Source organism: Ambystoma mexicanum, chromosome 2p (genome assembly GCF_040938575.1).
Source record: "Ambystoma mexicanum isolate Mex_15411 chromosome 2p, UKY_AmexF1_1, whole genome shotgun sequence".
In the NCBI taxonomy this organism is placed as follows: domain Eukaryota; kingdom Metazoa; phylum Chordata; class Amphibia; order Caudata; family Ambystomatidae; genus Ambystoma; species Ambystoma mexicanum.
In genome coordinates this window covers 1,340,086,476-1,340,108,112 of record NC_090923.1, presented here as the reverse complement: position 1 = coordinate 1,340,108,112, position 21,637 = coordinate 1,340,086,476, and the positions used below count along the sequence as shown (strand labels likewise).

General features: G+C 42.2%; 1 protein-coding gene across 3 annotated transcripts in view; it reads right to left on the bottom strand.

Moving 5' to 3' along the window:
- Window positions 1-21,637, bottom strand: part of TOP3A (DNA topoisomerase III alpha) — a 1,279,921-nt gene that overhangs the window by 1,232,800 nt on the left and 25,484 nt on the right. The window contains exon 1 of one of the 3 annotated variants that reach the window (XM_069645693.1): window positions 1,081-1,103. The exons of the other annotated variants lie outside the window; for them this stretch is intronic. The gene's annotated coding sequence lies outside the window, so the exon portion shown is untranslated. Of the gene's footprint in view, window positions 1-1,080; window positions 1,104-21,637 lie in introns of those variants that run through there. 3 annotated transcript variants of the gene reach the window in all.

The window sequence follows — 21,637 nt, the reverse complement described above, 5'->3', positions numbered from 1 at the left end:
CAAAACTTCACATCCAAAAATAATATTAAACCAGATGAGAAGAAAGGTAGATTCAGAGTGGAAAATTGTGAAGGCAGCCTAGTGAAACTTACCGAGCGAAGCTTAATTAATCATACGAAATTGTCATTAAAAACTCCTCAACATAAAGAAATATATTACATGTCCCTACTACAACTTTTTAAACCATGGAGAAAAGAAGAAGATTTACTAGATATCCATGACTCGTATGAAGATGCTTTCAAAGAAAATAAAAGCACTATAACAGACAAACTTTACGCAGTACAAAACAATGTTACACAAAGAACAGCAACAAGAAGAAGAACTCCAGGTGCAACTAAGTGTAGACCCTCCTGACAACAGTCAACCTTCTGTAACAGGAAGCCAAGAACCACTTGGACAGCCACTCATAGCAAATTAAGCAGAATTAGCCATGACTGAAGTCGAAGATACCATGTGTCAGTATGAGCAATCTACAGAAGACTGCACAACTGAAATAACAACTAAACAATGAGCAGCGTAGCATCTTTCTAGAAATAACAAAAAATTGAACATGGTATGCAGCACGAAACTAAAAATTGTACCTTAACACAAAATGTTACCCTTATGTGTTGCTCATGCGCCCAAGTTGTTTTTACTCCATACAGATGGAGAAAGAAATAAAGTACCACACAAGATTTGTGTTTTGATTCACCAATATTTATATAGAAAACTGTTGCCCTTTAGTGATGACACGTGTTTCAACGTAACCAACGTCTTTCTCAAATCAGGGCTGGTATCAACAAATGACAAGTAATATCAAAAACAGTGCATAATAAATTGATTTAAGTAAACACCAATGTGGTCCACAAGAACGTTTGCACATGCATGAATTAAGAAATAATTAACAAAATGATAATAACATGGCCATGTTTGGGGGGGGGGGAAAAAGGAAGGAGGTTTGTGGGAAAGCGAGAAGAGAAAAAAATATAAAAACACATGATTGTTAAACAATATGTCAATAGTGTTAATCCTATTTTTTGATGAGTACATTGGTATATTTAAAATAATTTATTGTATGCTTATGTTCATTGTATTTCTTACCCAATGTAACCGTCCTCTTAAATGTTCTCAAAAGCTTGAATCCAGTCATGGGTTAAATCCCGTGTCCCTGTAGGGGAAGCATTTACATATGCTCGTTTAACTGCCTTGTATTATGGGCACAGATTGTGTCTCTATATAGAGTCTTTCCAATGCTGTGTTCATGCTTTAAATACGTGCACACAGAAATTACAAGGATATGCTGTTCTCACCACGTTACATTGCATTCAAAAACTCTAGGGGAGGGTGTTTGTCCTTTTCTATTTTTCCTTTTCCTTTTGTTTGTTATATCTACAATCGTAAAACACGCAGGCCCACATGTCCGTGAACCTTGTTCCTTTCCCACCTGGTGGGCTTTCCTGCTTACCTCTATTTCCTCAAAGTCGTCCCTTTCAGTCCTTGTGTGATTGTGTCTCCCAATCTCGTCTTTTGTTTGATCACGTTACTAGGTTACCTGTGTCCTGCTTCTGTTTCTATGTTGTCGGCCATATTTTGGGGCTGAAACCCTATGTCCTACTTCTGTTTCTACATTGTCCGCCATATTTTGGGCTAAAACTCTATGTCAGTATTGTGTTTTGTGTTTGTTTGGACGCACGTTCACGTAATCGAAAATAGTTGCGCTCTTTTAAAGACAAAATGTTCTAATACTTTTTTAGTCTTAATGAAGCGGTGTGTAACACCAAACAGAGTTCATAACAAATGTTATTCTAAATATTATTACAACGACACTCCCTAAATTGTTGAAGACTCCTCCCCTTTTCTCCTTTTTTGACGCAAGTCATGTCAATGGGACACAAGTTACTGTATCTCCAAAAAATGTATTGGCATCTATAAAATTCTTACGTAATGTGACAAAATGTGTCTTAATCAGTCTTGTAATATTATAAGACACAATGTATCATGCCTCCGAATATCATTATGTTAATCTTTTTGATCAATGTTGATGCCTCTGCCTAAGTACATTTCGGTGTGTATGTTATGGGACATGTGTACCTTTTTGTATGTTGATGTTTCTGAGGTGATAATTCTTTCATGAAACCCACACAACAGGATACTACATTGATAATATTTTCAGAGAAAAGAATACATCTCATTGTCAGAGTTTAAACCTTTTTCAACAGTTCTAAATTTGCAAATCATTCTGGCTTCTTCTTGTCGTAATTTCAGCTCCAAATTTCCTCCTCTTGGTCCTAAGGTTATTCTTTTTAGACCCAAAAATTTTAAAAGTCTTTTTTCATCGCACTGATGCTCTTTTTGCCAATGCTGTTCTAATGGTGAGTTAGAATTAGGATTCCCTATTCCTGAAAGGTGTTCTCTTATTCTAATCCTTAATTCTCTTATCGTACTTCCTATGTACATTTTGTGACATAAACATATAATGACATATATAACATATTTACTTCTGCAATTGATATGTTCCAAAATTTGCTGCTTAATGCCATATGTATCCTGAAAACTTGCAGTATTGTCTATGGTGTATTTGCACATTGTGCAAGTTCCACATCTTCTGAAACCTTGTGTTTGTTTAGGTAACCAAGTATTCGAACTCCCAATTTCTAGTATAGGGAGCAGAGATGGACTCAATACATTTTTTATGGTTTTGGCTCGTTTGAAGATTATAGTCGGGTTGTCCTTAATGTAGTTCCTGACGTGTGGGTCCAATTGTAGCAAATGCCAATTCCTTTTTAGGATCTTCCTTAAAATTCCATTATTCTTACAGTAAGTCGTAATGAAAGTCACTTCCTCTGTTTGGTTGTTGATTCTGGTTTTCGTAGTTAGGGTGTCTGCTCTGTTAAGAGCTTTGGCTTTCCTTTGTGCTTTGGCAATAATCTTAGTTCCATATCCTCTGGCCTTAAATCTTCTCGAAAGCAGTTGACATTCTTGCTCAAAGGTTTTTTGTTCCGAACAGTTTCGCCGAGCTCTGATGTATTCTCCACTAGGGATGTTCCTTACAACCGAAGAATGATGACAGCTGGTTGCAAATAAAGTTGAATTAGCCTCTGTAGGCTTCCTGAAGGTCCTAGTCAACAGTTGATTATTTTTCACATAGATGTTTAGATCCAGAAAATCTATTTGTTCTTTGCTGGTAATCCCAGTAAATTCAATCCCCATAAGGTTATTGTTGGCTCTAGTCTTGAATTGTTCTAACTCCTCTTGTTCACCTTTCCAGATAAGTAACACATCGTCGATATATTGTACCTGTCAAGACTACAAACCTATACTACTATATATGAGTGGTCAAGCTGGTTCAGGCAAAACATTCTTAATAAAAATCATCAGCAAGTTCCTCCAACAATTGACAAACAACAAACTGTCAGCTGTTGCAACTGCCCCCACAGGTTTAGTCACCTACAACATAGGCAGTGTCACTTTACACCGATTACTACTCCTTCCAGTAGAACACCAAAACAAATTAAACTACTACAAACTTTCTCCAGAAGCTGCAATGGAACTTGCAGAGTTTTGAAACAAATGAAAAAGCTGCTAATAGATGAGGTGACCATGGTTTCCAACCTAATGTTGGCCTTGATTCACCTCAGATTACAAGAGGTCCTGAAAACAGACTACGAAGAACTCTTTGGAGGAAAACACATAGTTTTCTGAGATCTTCTTCAATTAACACCAGCTAAGGTTGAACCTATTTTTAAAACCTTAGGGCACAAACTATGCCGTAAATCTCTTGGCAGCATAGGAAATGTGAACCTTAGGCAACATTTCCAATACAAAGAATTAACTGAAAACATGCGTCAGTCTGCAGACCTCACGTACGCCAACATTTTACAAAGTATTACAGTTGGTGTTCTATCTCAAGAAGCACAATCTATATTAAATACCAGGCACATCCATGCACTCTATGGCCATTACTCATTAGCACACAAAAATGTAAACTGTATGTCCTTGATGCCAACTCTTGCAAGCTGTGCACAATTCAATGAAACAATGTTGAAAAAAGAGATGCAACCAATAGTTGAAATTTGCTCCACAGACAAACTGGACGTGCACGGTGTGACACTACCCATGCGTGAACAAGCCACAGCATGACTAAATACCTTTGAAAACTATCTCTAACACAGCTGGTTTGGAGAAAATATTAAAATTATCTTTAAACTGTAGAGTAATGCTTAAACATAACCTTGATGTGGAGCAAGGACTAGTTAATGGAGCACTTAGTACAGTTGTTGGCTTTCAAATATACCCACATGACAACAACATTCAGTTTGTCAATATTCACTTTGACAAACTACCAGAAGTTAAAAGGATAGGATGCTCAACAGCCTGATTCCTTCTTTTCAGAGACATGTATGTACGCAGAGAACAATTTTCTCTATCTCTAGCATACGCAGTCACCATTCATAAATCATACGGTCTTACCCTAGATAAAGCATTGATAGATATTCATAGCACAGTGTTTAAAGAAGGCATGGGCTATGTAGCACTATCACGCTTACGTACACTTGATGGACTATTTCTAGTCAACGCTGATATTCCTTGCATTCTAGAATACAATAGACTGCGTGCACTCTACGCCCCCATCTCAAAACCTATCCTGTTCCTCAAAAAGCAAAGGGTTGTAAAAGAAAACTACTCCAGACTCAAATTATGCAGGATCTAACAGCAATACCTCCAAGGAAATTAAAAGAAGCTAATACTTCATCAATGGCCACAACCAAAGAAGGATCTAGTGCACAAACAAAACCAACTACCTCTTCAAAGAAACAACGCACAGTCCGAACAAATGACTTGGACATAGAACTGTCTGGTGCATTCAAGTTTTCAAATACAACTGGTGTAAATTGCTATGCAAATGTAGCAATCAATATTCTATTCCAATTGCCACCAATAGTTGAAAACATTTACTTCAATGGGACAGACCAATTGTGTTTGCAAATGTTAGTCCTTCACAGAAATGCAACCAAAAAACCTGACAACACACAGTGTTTCTGGAATAAGGCAGGAATTTGTCTACTGTGCTGGAATGGTCAAATTCACTGTATACACACAAGAAGATCCACAGGAATTTCTAATGTACTTACTACAAGTACTGGAAAACAAAAACATAGCTATAAATGAGATCTTACAGATTTCATTCATGTGGAAACATACAGGCACTCTCTGCAGCCATGTGGCAGAGGAACAAGTCCCTAATCAACGCTTTGTGTATGTATCCATATCCAACTGTGAATCCATTCCATTTCAGCAACTTGTACAAAATGCAAACCATGGCAGATTATGTACTACCTGTAATTCCTATAATCTTTCCACCTTACAAATACAGTCATATAGTGAATAAGTAATAGTAATGCTTTTATGTTAAAATGCAGATAGTACCAAAAACAACTGCAAGCTGACTGGATTCACACATGGACAAGTATCACTTGGTAAGAAAACCTTCACAACAATAGGTAAAATCTACCACGCAGGAGCCACAACCAATGCAGGTCACTAACACTGCATACATAAAAAAGAATGGATGGTTGGAATGTAATGATACTACCATTACTCTAAAGCAGAGATTACCAGCAAATCTTGTAAACGCTTAAATAATATTCTTAAAACCAAAATGTTATCTCTAATCTGAGTATGAACATCAACAAAATCTCCTCAATAACCTTTAAATCAATAAACTAATAAAATAAAACAAGTATCTAACAGTGAATAACTATAAACAGTTACACTACGCCAAATAGTATCCAACTACAACTAGAAAACATCAATTTACATTTTTCTAAGGAAAACCTGCAACACTTATTATGCATAAAAAATACCCTCAACAACTTCAAAACTAACAGTTAGAATACACCAACAGGTATCCAACTGCCCCAAAATTCTTCATCAAGCAAACAGATAAATGAATACTACTAAAATGCAACAGGAAATAAACAATTAGAATACACCAACTGGTATCTAATTGCAACAATACTACCACCACTTCCAAACCAAAAACCATACACCTATTCAATTCCTCCTATTGAAATCAACCACAGAAATATATTGCACCATAAGGTAGAAAGGTTTTATTAATCCGGCATGGATTATTTTCTCACAGACCCAATGATTTCATAAACAAGCACAGGAACTGAGCAAATTGCACAGTATACTGGTTTGAACCATAGTACTTGTAAAGTACTACCTATGAGGGTCGACAAAGTACAGAAATGTCTACTATGTAATGCAATCACTCATTACAAACTACCTACACTAACATGTGATCTTTTCTTTTATCACAGAGATTGAAAAAACAATGTCTGCTCCAATTACCCATGTCATGAAAAAACTGCATACAACCACAACAAATCAATTATTAAGTATATAATGATTGGACTCAAACAAACACTGCAGCATAACACACCCATTCAAGCAAACACCCAACCATAGACCACAATCCAAAAGGTTTCCTTGCATTGATATCTTATGCTGCAGTGGTTGTGGCCAAACCCTACAGTCTTGACTGCATGGCCTGGCCAAAACTCTACATACAGCCTCAACAAAGCAAACAGTAAATATAGAATGATTGGACTCACAAACACCTCAGCATAACACACCCATGTAAACACACACCTGAACAATAAATACAACCCAAAATGCCTAGAGTCTTGAGTACCAACATTCTGAACACAATCCAACAAATAAACTACCACACATCATGTCACTATCCCTACACACTATTACACTACTGCCAATCAATACACAAACTTTTGAAAACATATCCCCTAAGCAGCCCACATACCACAGTCAAAATGTTTGTTTGCATGGGTGTGTTATGCTGCGGTGGTTGTGGCCAGGGCCTAAAGTCTTGGGTTCCCAAATACAGCATTTAACCCATCTCTCACTCCCCCACCCTCTCCAGCCACTCCTACACACCAACAGACTCCCCAAAATTAGATTTATGCTCAGTTCAACGCTGCGCTGTCCGCGGATCCAAAATGGCAGGTGCATCGAGAAAATGTGAGACACCTCACACTTCACTCCAACCAATCAGCGAACACGCTATCTGTCCGCGGACACGACCTATGTCGATTGGCCAATCGGTGTCCTGTCCGCGGAGCGAACAGGGAAGTGTGTCCGCGGAGCGGACGTAGATATCACACATTTTTTTCCCCCTACTTTTTGGTTGTTTTAAAAAAAACTACTGGATGCATTACCACCAAATTTACAATAACACGCTTTCGGGAACAAGCCGCTGCTCCTGCAGCAAATCTGGTGAAAATCCGTCCAGCGGTTTGGGCTGTAGGCGCGAGCAAAGTTTTTTCTCCAATCAGTCTATGGAAAAAAAAAGAGAAATGTTGGGACTCCCCCTTTAACGTGCCCCGCCCTTGACCAAACTTTGTAAAACAATTCAGAGTAGTCCATATACTTACTTTTTTTTTGTTGCAATGTTTGGTGAGGATTCGTCCAGGGGGAGCGAAGTTATAAGCCGCCCAAGAAGTGCTCTTCCTAACCATATGAGTACGAGTGTGTATGTGTATGTACATGTACACACACACACACCTTTTCCAGATAGTTCCTTCCAGAATATTCAACCAATTAAAAATCCTTATCATAACTTGTCTATAAGCCATAAAGGCTAGTAGTGTCAAGACTCTGCTTATGGCCAATATGATGCCCTTCAAGCTGTATCCCGCCATTTTTTCTGCAAATTTGTGATCATCATTATAAGCGAGATAGCTTTCCTACATTTGATTTCAATTAGTTTGGGGTTCTTTTTTCCTGCAGTAACTACATGTGCCAGATAGGTACAGGAAGTAACTTGTTCAATACTTCCCTCCACACAACTGTGTATTTTCCCATAGCCAAAGTGCACGTATTTTGTTTTATCAAAATAAATATTTAGCCTGTTCTCTTTAGCATACTCAAAAAAACCACATACACTTCTCTTAAGGCCCATAAAAAGTGTGGTCCAAGATAATAACGTTGTCCGCATACGCCAACCACGCTATATGAACATGACCCATTTTGGGTGGCACGCTGTTAATGCAGGTTAGCTTGCCGGGTAAGTCTGCTAGACACATGTTGAACAGCATGGGCGCAAGGACACATTCCTGCTTCAATCCTCTATATGTTCGTTATTTCTTTGGTGAAAATGCCCATTCTGCTCAACCTCACCTGAACAGTCATCCCCTCATGCAATTGTATCAAGAGGGTGAGCAACCACCCAGGTATATTCCAGCTTCTTAGTTTCGCCCATAAAAGTTGCCTGTTAATAGAATCCAAAGCTGCCTTGAAGTCAACATGTAATGCAAACCGAGGAGGGTTCCCAGTGTTTGTGCCGACAAGATCAAGGTATTTAGCATAGATATGTTATGTGTCATCACAGACCCTGCTCTGAAACCAGTCTGGAATGTGCTTAGTACTTTTTTTGCCTCGGCCCAGCGTTTTTTCTTGTTTAATATGAACGTCAAATACCTTGCTGGGATGTCGAGCAAGGACAAAAGTCTGTAATTAGATGGAGCAGCCCGACAGTATTTTTGTAAACCGGAATCAAGAGTGCTTTCCTCCATGATGTTGCTATAATACCCTCTCTAATAATTTTGTGAAACAGATCAGCAAGTATATCTGCTCAAATCTACGGGTCTCTCTGCAAAACTACATTGCGAGTCCGCAGGCATATGGGCCCTGGATCTTTTTAAATTTGCCTACTGTTAATGTAACACTCTCAGCATCAAACTTCAGACCAATAACTTTTAGATCACTACAAGTGATTATTTCCTCACATCCTCCACCTTTACCATATGTGACTTCAATATATGTACTTCAATATATGTAATACATGCCTCTTTACTTATGGGGACAAGTTTAACATACGCCAATATTCTTGTGTCACTCTTATGCACAATTTCATACATTGCCTGCCATTTTGCGTTCCAAACAGATAATCTGTACCTCTTCACCGAGTTATTGTATTTATTCTTCTGTGTTTTAATCAACAGGGTTCTTACTTCGTCACAATAATTACATATATTAATGTGCCTTATAAGTTGTCTTAACTCCTGCCTTGCATCCCGAACATATGTCATAAACCCCTCTGTGTTCCTTGTCCGGCTTGAAAGTGTACATTCCTCCTGAAAAAGAAGCTAATGATGTTAATGCGGTTATCCACATCACAATTTCATTTACGCGGTTATTTCGTATAATTCTGTTAAATCTTGGTGATGGAATTCAGTGACCCGTGCACTAACGGTGTTGAAATTATGAGCAGTTCATTTTATTCTACTGCCCCAGTTGTTCACATCTACATCTCCAATTTATTTCGTACTTAAATTTGGCCCATCCACTTTTAGATTCAGTGATAACAGTGAGTCAACAAACGATTATTCGGCTTTGCGCCTTCAAGTTAAACATATAATATTCAGAACGAAGAAGTAATTATACACAGTAAATGCAGATAAAAATTATCAACACAAACTTAATACACAATTAATACAACAAATTATCAACACACAATTCAGGGGGAAGTTAAAATCTGGTAAATAAATATATACTTACAAAGAGAAAGAAAATGGGAGCATTCTTGTAACTGTGTTCACCCTGATTAATACAACCTCATAAACGCATCTAGTAGGTAACATCTTTTGACCATCATTGAGAGTTGGTTTGATTTTCTAATTTAACCATTTCAATATGAATATCCAGAACTTTGTGACTTTTAAGTCTCCAAAATGTAAATCCAGTCGGACTCTTTACATATAGGGCAGAGATAGATGGATGATGTTTAAAAGAAATGCACATCTAATGTAATAACTATGCAGCAAGTAACTCAATGTCAGATTCAATAGCAATATCAGGACCCATGTTACCACAATTTGAATTTGCATGAGATTAATATTCAGTATGGTGGATATAACGTTGTATATGATCCTGATAACCTATCTGGCTAAAAACAGATGAGTATTTACTTTACGGTTCCTGGATATTATTGTCACACTGTAACATTATGCAAAAAATTATATCAGTTTACTTGCATATATGCTAAATAATTACCCATCCTTTACCAAATAGGCATCTGTGGATGGATGAGAATGTTACCGGATATACCCGATGACTGAAGTTGCCTCGACAACTAACCACATAAAGATTGTGAGCAGAGGTGCCCCTTTGGGTGGAGGGGTGATCCCCACATAGATTAAATCATTTACACATAAGAATCATTAGACACGTTGAGTATATTTCACATGAGGCCGCCCAGTATGCCTCTGACAACAATCGGGAAGCTTTTACCAGCGTGTATATCGTGTAATATTTTTAAACTCAGTTTCCTAGAGTAGATTGTGACGCGGTGCTGATTTTTCGTCACGCAATGACGTCGGATGTTTACATCCGACGTCATTGTGTCGACGTGCCCCGGCATTGCGTCACATCACAACCTACTAACAGGCATTCCCGCGTCCATTTGCCCTTGCAGTCTCTTCCGTGCAGCTCCAGCCGCCTAGTGAGGTAAGAGACTTTACAATTTGAACAGCAAGCTGTTGACTTAGTACTTTATTTAACATGATTCCACTACCCATTCAGACTACGCACGAGTTGATTAGTGTCCCTATTCTGCCTTTAGGTTACTAGCACGTAGCTTACTGGAATTGAATCCCACCAGCACTGCTCCAAGTTCTACTGAATTTGATTTGCTGACTGTCAACAATATTCAAGCACCCCTCCTGAGAGAAGGGGTGAGTATCTATCCTTTTTTTATACATGACCTAGTGAATACCATCCATGCACTATATAAAAGGATATTTCACACTAGTAACTATAGTATCCTTACCATTTTAGGAAGATTGAATGACCAGCACAGTTAATATGAGGGCATTATTCTGAACATGATCCCAGATGTATCACCATTGTGAGGTAACTTTTCTGACATCCTAGACGTTTAAGTGGTATTAAATGTCTAACCTGCACTACAATATACATAAGACTACATTTTTTCAGCATATATATTTTCTGTAGAATTACCAACTTCAGAAAATCATTGAAGATACCTTGGAGGGTTCTACCTATATCAAGGGCATAACCTACTGAATACTGATGATAAACACCCGACTTTGACATCTGATTACATCAAATGTAGAAAAACCCATGGGGCACCAATTAGAGGTAGGGACTGTTGCACTGAATAACTATGGATTGTTATTGCTTGTTGAAGCTAATGAACAGAGTACTAAAATATTCCCATTTTTCTGTTATCTCCTCTTTAGTGGGTAGCAGATTACCGGGAAGAATCTGAGTGTGAACACATGAACTTTACACTTTAGAATATTTAATATTTTGCTCCTGAAGAAGGGAAATTATTTCCTGAAACGCGTTGAGCTATCTTAACAGTAGTTAGGCCTCTACTGTATCTAATATGAACACATTGTTTGAAGAAAGACATGTTACTATATGAAGATCAACAATTGGTATTATTGCTGAATATAGACTGGCATGCACTAATAAATCGGACATCTGTATGTTGAAATTCAGAATCAAGTGATTACATTATTAAATGTTTGGTCTAGCAGGACTAAGAGATATTATTACGTATAAATGTTGTTAATAATAACTACTGAGTTAAATTAACCCTATACTTCAGAAAGCTTTGATTTATTTTCTCCTAAATAACATCTTCAACTCCATTGATTAAACAAAATATGGAATTTGTACTCCATGAATATTACATAACCACGATCTGGACTAATTGATTGCCTCTGGCATTAACCTGAGTGTGCAGGGGACGCAAGTGATCCATAGCCCGTGGACACTCTTTTCCTTGTTAAATAAATATATACTAACAACAGTGGCTAAAACCAATGAGGAGAGCTCTGCTCTCAGCCTCATTACTCAAATGTACCAATTTAATGCGTGTCCTTTGGGTTGTTTGACCCTTAGGTAGTAGTTAAAGATACAACCATTAACCCATCTTGCTACCATATAGACTGTTGTTATTGAACATACTTGGGTGGTCTTTAGGTTCAATCCCTTCGTCCTTAGGACCCAGGACCTGTGTACATAGCGTGCGCACCCAAATACCACAAAAGGGTCTAGGCTCTGCCTTAGCAAATTCATTGCCTATTCAGTATCCCTAGACCCCGCCTTTCGCAAAACTGGTCTCAAATACAATCGCCTAAAATGCATAGATTTTTCAGATAGTAACATAAAATATACAACAGTTTCTTTTGGGTTCCTACACATCGGACACTGAGCTGCATTTGCCAAGTTCCATGATTCTGTAAAAACGACCACCAGTAATGTACCTATTCTTGTAAATATAGGGACCTTTCAAAAGACGGCCAAATATAGTCCAGGTATGGTTTGATGCCAAAGGGGGTGAACTCAAGATAAACCAGGTCCGTTTTGAGTTTCATAGCCTCGTGCAAAAATTCATTTCGGGCGTTGTTAGCCAGAGCCTCTTTGACTCTTTTCTTTGTGCCCTTGGGCTGGCTCTCAGGGTTAGTCCATAGACTGGCTTCACCTGCTTCACAAAGAGTTTTTTTATATGCTGAACCCAAGCTATGGATCTCCCACAATCAAATGTCATGGGGTGACTCAATGCTGAGCGTGAGTTTCCCAACCCCTGTTGGTTCCACAAGTTTAGCCAAAATAAAACAGGCCTGAGCTTAAACTGGGCAACCACGGGAACAACATTGAGTTCAATAAGAACCAGGGAAGATGGAGCACTCTTGGGCAATAACAACAGCTTTTTTAGGAACTTATGTTCACTAGAAATGATATCTTTCACATTAGCTTGTCCTCATAGTTCAGCCCTGTAGAGGGCTGCAGGTAATGATTGCTTTCCATAAAGGTTCAGAGCAGGGGAAATAGCTACACCTCCATGTCTAACAGGGAAGGACTTGATGAACCCACTAAATTTCTCCAAAGTGGTGACTGCGCGCCTTACCTGCTCTACCCAGCCTCCCATGTCTTGGAACCTAACACCAAGGTAATTGAAACATTTAACTTGGGCAAGCTGCGTACCCTCCACCTTGAGCACCAAAGATTTGTATTTTGAAAAGCGGGCCTAAAAACTAGAACTTTGGATTTTTCTATATTCAGTTCCAGCCTTGCCTTACCCCCTTATTGACCAGGAAGGACTTTGTAGTTTCCCCGCCGAGCCTGTAGCGGACTAAGGCGCTAGTTCCAGAATACAATAGGCTAATCATGTTCATCATGTTGGGAAGAGCTTTGCGGTGATTAAGAATATTCTGCAGACTGAGTCAAAAGCAGTTTTAAGATCCAGAAATACTGCACAGAGTTTAATCTTTTTTTAGAAAAACGTATTTCTGGATCATAAAATATAGTATAAAACATTGGTCAAGTGTACCCTTAAAACCGCCCTGTAGATCAGTAATTATATTGTTATTATCGACCCAGTTCTGGAGGTGGGCCAAAATTAAATTGCCAAAAAATTTGCCTGCACTGTTAACTTTTTATAATTTAGATGGGCTTGGCGCAGAATCAATTTGTCTACCCCCTCCTTTGCTGTTGCAAGCCTTGCAACAGTCCTCATCGAACCAACCCTCTTTGAGGATTGCCTTCTCTCTTATCTTCCCCACAGGGGCAGAGATGAATGGTAATATTCTCTCGTTCAACTTCCTATAGGATTCCAAAATGGACAAATCATTTGCCTCGTTACCACAAATGTCCTCAATATCACCAATAATTGCAGCATAGAGTATTGGTTTCGACTCATTTTCCAGAACTTACATTTTACAGATTTTCAGGCATGGACGACTATTTCTAGAGCTTGGTTTGGTTTCAGCCCTTGGTTTCTAGGAGACAGGGGGGGCACTCTTCACCTAAGGCACAGTACCATCGGGTGGTGATCACGCTCTATTTTGTTCTGTACCTCAAAATCGGTTACCCTTACCCAGTCTGCTGCTGAAATCAGTATATAGTCTATGAGGGTCGACCAGTTATGCCATTGAACGTTTTCTTTGCAGGTTGATGCTTTGGGGTTCGCCCATTACAGGCCCTTAAGTTTAGATTATATAGTAAGCAGGCAGATTCTACTGCATGTTGGTGAGTTCGCACTGGGGCAGCTGCCACTAATTCTGGGATGTCCCAAGCCATATCTTGGTCCTCCCACAGGCCAGCAAGAACTCCCACAGGTTCTAACTGAAGATTTAGATCACCAGCCACCAGGGTCAACTTGTCTGTACAATGACGCTCAAGTTCTTGGTCTAAGGAGTTCTTAAGGAGGGTAAGTGTCTCCATTCCCTGGGTGTTAAGGGGCCTATTATGTATATATTCAGGAGAAGACATTATTTCCCCTCCCCTGTGGTAAAAGATAGGGATTGGAGATCTTTCATTTTACACAACCCTCCATCCAAGGGTAACATCCACCCACACTAACAGACCTCCACTATGCCTTCCCTTCGGGTTTTTTATTGCAGAAACACAATAGGATTGGAACCGTTGGAAAAAAAACTGTTCCGTAGCCCAGGTCTCCTGAAACACTAGAACATTAAAGCCTCTAATGAAGGTGATGCATGGCGTATACGCCAATACTTTATTCAGTCCCACTATATTCAACAACACTAACCTAACCCTCCCTCTTCTTTACTACATTGGTGTTCTACGCCCAGTCACTCGACATCATCGAGTTCGCCCGAGTTGAGGTTTTGGATTATATTATGCTCTTTATTACAGGCTTTTGAAGCAAGCCATAATGACTAGAGGCCCCATTGCATGTAGTTTTAATTGGGCCTCTTAAGGTGCAGAAATGATGGGGATCTTAATTCAATTCTAGTTTTGTTTGTGTGGCAAGTTCTACGGTCAATGCTCAATAACCCCTCTACCAAGTCCCAGGGCCGAAGGTAGATTGGAATGTAATACCATTGTGAGTTTGGGGTATTACCCCTCTGGCAAGCCACAATGTCACCATGAATGACCGATAGGCACCCCTTTATGTGCCTAATCCAATATGTGCATTTATTTTTCAGGCTCTCGTGATTACCAGCAACTAATCGAGGAACATTGGTCATTACCACTGATGGGCGATTATCGCTCACCTGGGAGATCACTTCCAGTGCATTTATATTAGGAGTAGCAGACTTCCTTATTGATATCAGGTTAGAACCTGTCAGGGGTAAACCCAACCTAATCTCATGTGGCTGATACCAAGGGAATCTATTTGCATTTGCATGGCTCACATGTCCCCTGTAATGGGGACAGAGAACCCTCCCCTGAGTGGGATCGGGGGCCCTTTCTGTTCTAGGCGAATTGCCCATGGGTCTGACCGTGTGATTGTTACAATGCGACTTATTCTTCCCAGCTGACCCCTCCATTTCCTTGTTATATGTCGGCTTTAAAGCCATACATTTGCCGAGTTCTATCCGTTTTTGTTTAATTTCCCCGATTTCCCCATTTAAGTCATTTAGTAGTTTCTCCATAATAACTACAGTGATCACAAGTGTTTCACTCACTATCTCTGCCGTTGGTACTTTGTGTGGGGCTAAACTAAGAGTTTTATTACATAGTTCCATAGTCTTGGGGGACTCAGTCTGGGTACCCACCGAGCACTACTTAGGCCTCAGCTTCATCTGCGATACTGGGAGGGTTATATTTCGTTTCCCCCTTAGCTGGATCCTTTCTTTACCCTTTACTTCCTGGTGATAATTAGGAGGCCCTTTGGTTCCTATACTTTTCCCAGGGGTACCTACTGGGTAAGAGGGGTTACCAGGAGTGCATGATTGTTTAGAGAGGGGGTGAAAGCGATTAGCTGGTGGGATCATAATTAAGTTTTGCGAAACACCACCAGATTTCAATTAGCACTTTCCATGGTGGATACGTGATGTCCCGCCCCAGGTTTTCGCTGGGTGACTGTTGGAGCTGGCTTTGGGAGGGCGGGGGGGTGACTAAGTTTATGTCCAGCCTCACTTGTGACTATAGTCTCATTATATATTTCGATAATGTCCATCCATCCAATACTCCTGTTCATCCTCTGACAAACTGGCCTGTCGCCTACTGCAAAGCCAATACCGACTCTCTGACCAAGTGTCTGCACGGCATCTAACAACTCGGCCAAACTCTTTAAAATCTGCAAGGAGCTGGCCAACCCTGCTGCAGTCTCTACCCCACCTCTTGCCTCCCAGGCTCTTTGGAATGCCCTTGCCTCTCACTTTATCTCAAAAACCCAGAACATCCTGTCCACCTTCTCCTCCACTCCCTCTCCTCTCAGTCTGTACTTGCTGACCCTCCTTCAGCCATCACCCCACCCTCCTACTCGTCCGTTCCTCTTTTCTCCCCTGATGAGGTTGCTATACAAGTCCGATCGATGAAAGCCTCGTCAAAACAGGTCCATCCCTGTTCCTCTAAAACTATGAAGGACCACATTGATATCCCCCGCTACGGCCCTTGCCGATTTTTGCAACCACTCCTTTGCCTCAGGATCCTTCCCCTCTCCTCTGAAGCACTCCCTTGTGCATCCTCTTCTCAAAAAACCCACAGCTGATCCTTCTGGTCTGGCCAACTATCGCCCAATTTCCATTACTCCCCTTCTTGGCAAACTCCTGGAAAAGCTGGCCATCTCTCAGCTAAACCTTCATTCCAATTCTGTTGGCTGTCTCCATGACCCTCATTCTGGCTTCAGAGCTGGCAGAAGCACGGAAACTGCTCTCCTAAACATCCTTGAGGATCTGCTCTCTAACCTTGACTCTAGCATTCCCTCTACTCATCCTACTCGATCTCTCCTCTGCCTTCAACACGGTCAACCACACAATCCTGCTCTACTGTCTCAGTGATAACCTGGGTATCACTGATCAGGCTGTGGCCTGGCTGACCTCTTTACTCTCTGATCAACCCTCCCAGGTCCAACTTGTGTCCTTCCTATCATCCATCTTCCTCTCCACCTGTGGTGTTCCCCAGGGGTCTAACCTCTCGCCCTGGCTTTTCAACCAATACCTGTCAACTCTCGCCCACTACATCGCCATTTTCTGCTAAAACTCCCAGTACTATTTGGACGACACTCAACTCATTTTCAGGCTGTCCTCAGCCACCTCCTCTACCTCTCTCATCTCTGATTGCCTAACTGCCATTCAAGATTGGTGTGCTGCCAAATATCTTTCTCTGAATGCCAACAAGACGGAGATCCTCATCATCACCATCCTTTCCCCTCACTCTCTGGGGGTATGCAGTAATAAAATTGCCGCAAAAATGTCACCTGTGCAATAAATCGTGGCAAAAATGCTGTGGTTTGACCCGGTAAAGGTGTACCCCGTTATACCATTTAAGGAGAGCAGGGGTTGCGATGCTGTCCCTCGCTCCCCTTAAATGGTATAATGGGTCTGGGGGTTGCAAGGGTGTCTCCCGCATCCTTTACATGGATTGCGGCGGCAAAATCACAGCCTTTTTGCCTGGATTTTTTGTGTAAACGGCCATTTCTGCCGCAATTTTAACACATGGAACCCTCTTTTGCCGACCTCCTTTGGCCCTCCTCCTGTCCGCACCTGCGAGGCTAAGAACCTCAGGGTCACCTTTGACTCCACACTTTCCTTCTCCGCCCACATAGCCGAGGTCTCAAAAAAGTGAAACTTAACACTGCACCTCCTCAGAGGTACTCTGCCTTTCCTCTCCTTCCCCCAGAAGCTCACTGTCTCCCAAGCGCTAGTTCTCTCTAGGTTGGACTATAGCAACAGCCTCTTTCTAAATCTACCTGCCTCTACTCTTCGCCCTTTGCAAATTATCCAGAACAGGACTGCAAGACTTGTCCTTGGCCTCAAGCCCTGGGATTGTATCTCTCCAGCTTTGAAGTCTCTCCATTGGCACCCAGTGGGTGCAAGGATTAAATTCAAAACCCTCTGCATTGTCCACAAGGCTTTCTGGGGCCTGGGTCCAACATACCTTCAGCTATCCCTCCGCTAATACCTCCCCTCTCGAGCTCTCTGCTCCTCTACCTCTAATTCTCTCAGGGTCAGTCGTTTTTTAAAGACACAAGCTGGGGGTAAATCTCGCCCTTCGGCTGGGTACTCCCTCTGGAACAGCCATCCTGACACTCTAAAACTTGAGGAGAACCATCTCCGGTTCCAGAAGCACCTCAAGACCATCCTCTTTGCGTCTGCCTTCGCCCCTTCTATCCCCTGCTGATTCTGTTCTCCCTCGGCACTGTGCACCTGGCCACCCTCTGTCCTCCGGGCCCAGGTACCTGCTCACCCTGCCACCCTCCCGCACTGCCTCCGGGCCACCCCTTGCACTGGGGTCTGTAGCTGTACCCATACAGCCCCTCCCCTGTTTTTTTTCTTCCCAGTCTGCTGCCTTAAACCCAGCACTTGCCACTTGCTGGCTGCACTCCCATTGTTTGTTGCCTTTATTATTTATTTATTATTATTTATTTGTTTATCATTGCTCCGCACTCTCCTTTTCTCCCCCCTTTCATGCACTTTTCCCACTGCCCCTCTCCCAAGCACTTGCGCGTTCTCAATGTCACTGGGCCTAGTAAGATAGTTATTTTCTCCCCCGCTCCCCTTCCCTTGCCGCGATCTGAAACACTTGTGTATGAGCGCGATAGAAATAAAATATCAATATCAAGATCCCCTCTAGTCCCGTAGCTATAGCGTTACTTTTGATAGGGGAAACTTAGTTTTTGCCTCCCTCTTGCCCTGGGAGATCTGAGACTTCAAATTGGGCCAAAAAGTCCACATTTTCTACCATCCTTTCTGTATACCCCACTTGATTCAGTTTTGGAGTTGGGTCAATATCGCAGAAATCTATCTGCATTCTCCGGTAAAGCTACACAGTTCGAGCGCACACTTGATGGGCCCTTTTTTGGTGTGCGCATTACATGAGCCTGCCCATCCTCCACATATTTCACGTTGTCCTTTCTTTTTGTGCAATCAGTGACATCTTTGATGTCATGTAAAAAACCCTTAATCTCTGAGACCAAATGGCTGACCTCTGGCTGCAACATTTTGGAAATGTTGTTTCTCATCGCACCCTGGGGAAAAGATCCCTCTGCTTTCCTTTTCACCATTATACTATGAGAAGGTGCAAGGGTTAATCCGAGAGGATCCCTGAAACCACAGTCACAGCGGCCTCTAGCTCACTACGGGCTGTGCAACACCAGCAGTTACGTGCAAACTATGCAGGGAAGTTCAGACTTCAGCAAAACGTGCTAATATATGCATGGCTTATTCAAGCCGTATTGAACCAGCCAACCCCCTACCCAACTGGCCAACTGTTGTGAAAACTGTACAAATTATTACTAAAAAATATTGTTACACATTTAAAATAAAAACACTAAACATACAAATAAAAAGATCTATAAAATGAGCGCTGCCGATTGACCTTTCACTGTTTTTTAAAAAGAGAGAAAAAAAAAGGTTCAGATAAAAATCCAAAAGATAAGTTCAAAAAAGAGTTCAAGGAAGAGTGCAGCAGGGGAAGGGGACAGCCGGAAGTAGTGGAGGGGGACAGCCGGAAGTAGTGTGTCGTCACAGAGAGGGAGCATAGAAAAAGCTCAAAGGCGTCGGGAGGGAAGAGGTCCCCCTGACCTTGCGGGACCCTCTCAACTGGCGCACCCTATGGACCAGCGAGAGAACTAGATTGGCCTACCAATGGTGGGGCCTGTACTCTCTACATAGAGAAGTGACCCACGAGAAGGACCCGCAACTCGTGGCCTGCCAGAGCTCAGGACTGGACAGGTGGGGAGATACTCTATCCCGGCCATCTGGAAATACTGAGGAAGGCCCGGGGGGGAGAGGAGGAGACCCGGACGAAAGATCACAAGGGGATGAAACAGGCCTGAGGCAAGCCTGGACCAGAAGTAGGGGAATCATGAGAACCCAGCTCCACTCAGTGAGATTCTGCAAAGGTGTGGGCCCCCAGGTCCATCCCTGCGGCCTGTGCCTGCCTCGTGGAATTCACCCCCCCCCCCCAAGACACCTGCCAATCGAGAGGACTATTCACACAGAGAAGGGCAAGAGAGAACGTCACCAAGGGGGAGGGCCGGATCGGAATCTGCCCCCCCCACACCAGCCCCGTGGGTCACCAGTAGAGCCAAGTGGAGCCCGCTGAGGTGAGGGCCCCCAGGACCCACACCTGGGGTGTGTGCCCGCCTTTCTGAGGAGCTGTGTCACCTGGGGTCAAACATCTGGAAAGAGGGCACAGGGACAGATAACCCCTCCACCTGAAAGAGGGAGCACTCAAGGGACAAGGGCGGTGGGGGCTGAAGGACAGAGGCAGAAGCCGATGGCGGAGCTTGGACCCCTGGAAGACGACGACCCGGGCGGACGGACGAAAGTTCAAGACAAAGAACAAGGGAACCAGGGCTTAGACACGACCCAACCAGACAAACCAGGGCCCGATCTACTCATAGACTTCTAAATTACAGATGCCCAATGGACTCGCATGTGCATCCATTCCCAAAAAGTCTCACTGAATTCCCGTTTTAAATGTATGCAGTTCAAGCTTCTGCACAGACTATACTACACCCCGGCTAGACTGTCCAAGATGGCCCACGCACAACCCCAGGCCTGCTCAAGATGTCAACACTCCCCCGCAGACCACCTGCACATGTTTTGGGCATGCAAGCAAATAGGGGATTATTGGACCCAAATCTTGAATACAATCTCACAGATATTATCCATCCCTCTCGGACAAGAACCCCTGGGTACACCATTTGGCATTTGATCGACTATCACTAGCAAAACCCAACGTGCGTTTGTGTATACTGCATGCACGATTGCAAAGAGAGCCATTCTACTAAAATGGAAGGACAGGAACCCCCCCCCCCAGAGCAAAGGAATGGCTTGCAGCCTTGACGTGGGCTCAGGAATGTGAAGATTTATATGAATCCACTCTTCCCCTCCAATCCAGACCCTGCGATACCTGGGCGGCCGTCCGCTCCTACCTCTGCGATAAATTGTAACCCAGCAATGTATCTGTGCTTCTTGTGCTGCCTTGTATATGTAATAATCTGAATCTAATGTACTGAGAACTAAAATGCAGAATTTATTGCAACTGTCCTGTACCTGTTGCCAGCAATAAATAAAGGTTTAAAAAAAATAAAAAGGCTTTTGATAGGGTGGAGTGGCCCTTCAGGTTGAAGGTTCTGGGGAGCACGAGGCTGGGATCAACTTCCTAAAATGGGTGACATCACTATACAATAGGCCCAGAGCAAGGGTACGGATAAACGGGGAACTTACGCAGGCCTTTGAACTCACGAGGGGGACTAGGCAGGAATGTCCCCTCTCCCCACTTTTGTACCCCATGGCCATGGAGCCACTGACAATTACAATTCGAATGAATTACCAGATATGAGGTATAGCGAGGTGGGAAATCGAATGTAAATTTTCGCCGTTTGCAGACGAAATGCTGGCCTACCTAACGAATATTCTGGTCTCCCTCCCAGCGTTAATGGCCCAGATTGCGGAACATGGAAGCCTCTCGGGACTCAAAATTAATGTGGGAAAGTCAGCTATCTTGCCTTTGCTGGAATCAAGTCCCCTCCTAGACAAGAAAGAGAGCTATTATGGAATTACGATTAACCAGAGGAGTATTCAATACATGGGGAATCCTAGTGACAAGGAATCTGGAGGAGATGGTCATGGCTAATTATAACCCCTTTCATGTACAGCTCACGGCTGACCTGAAGAGG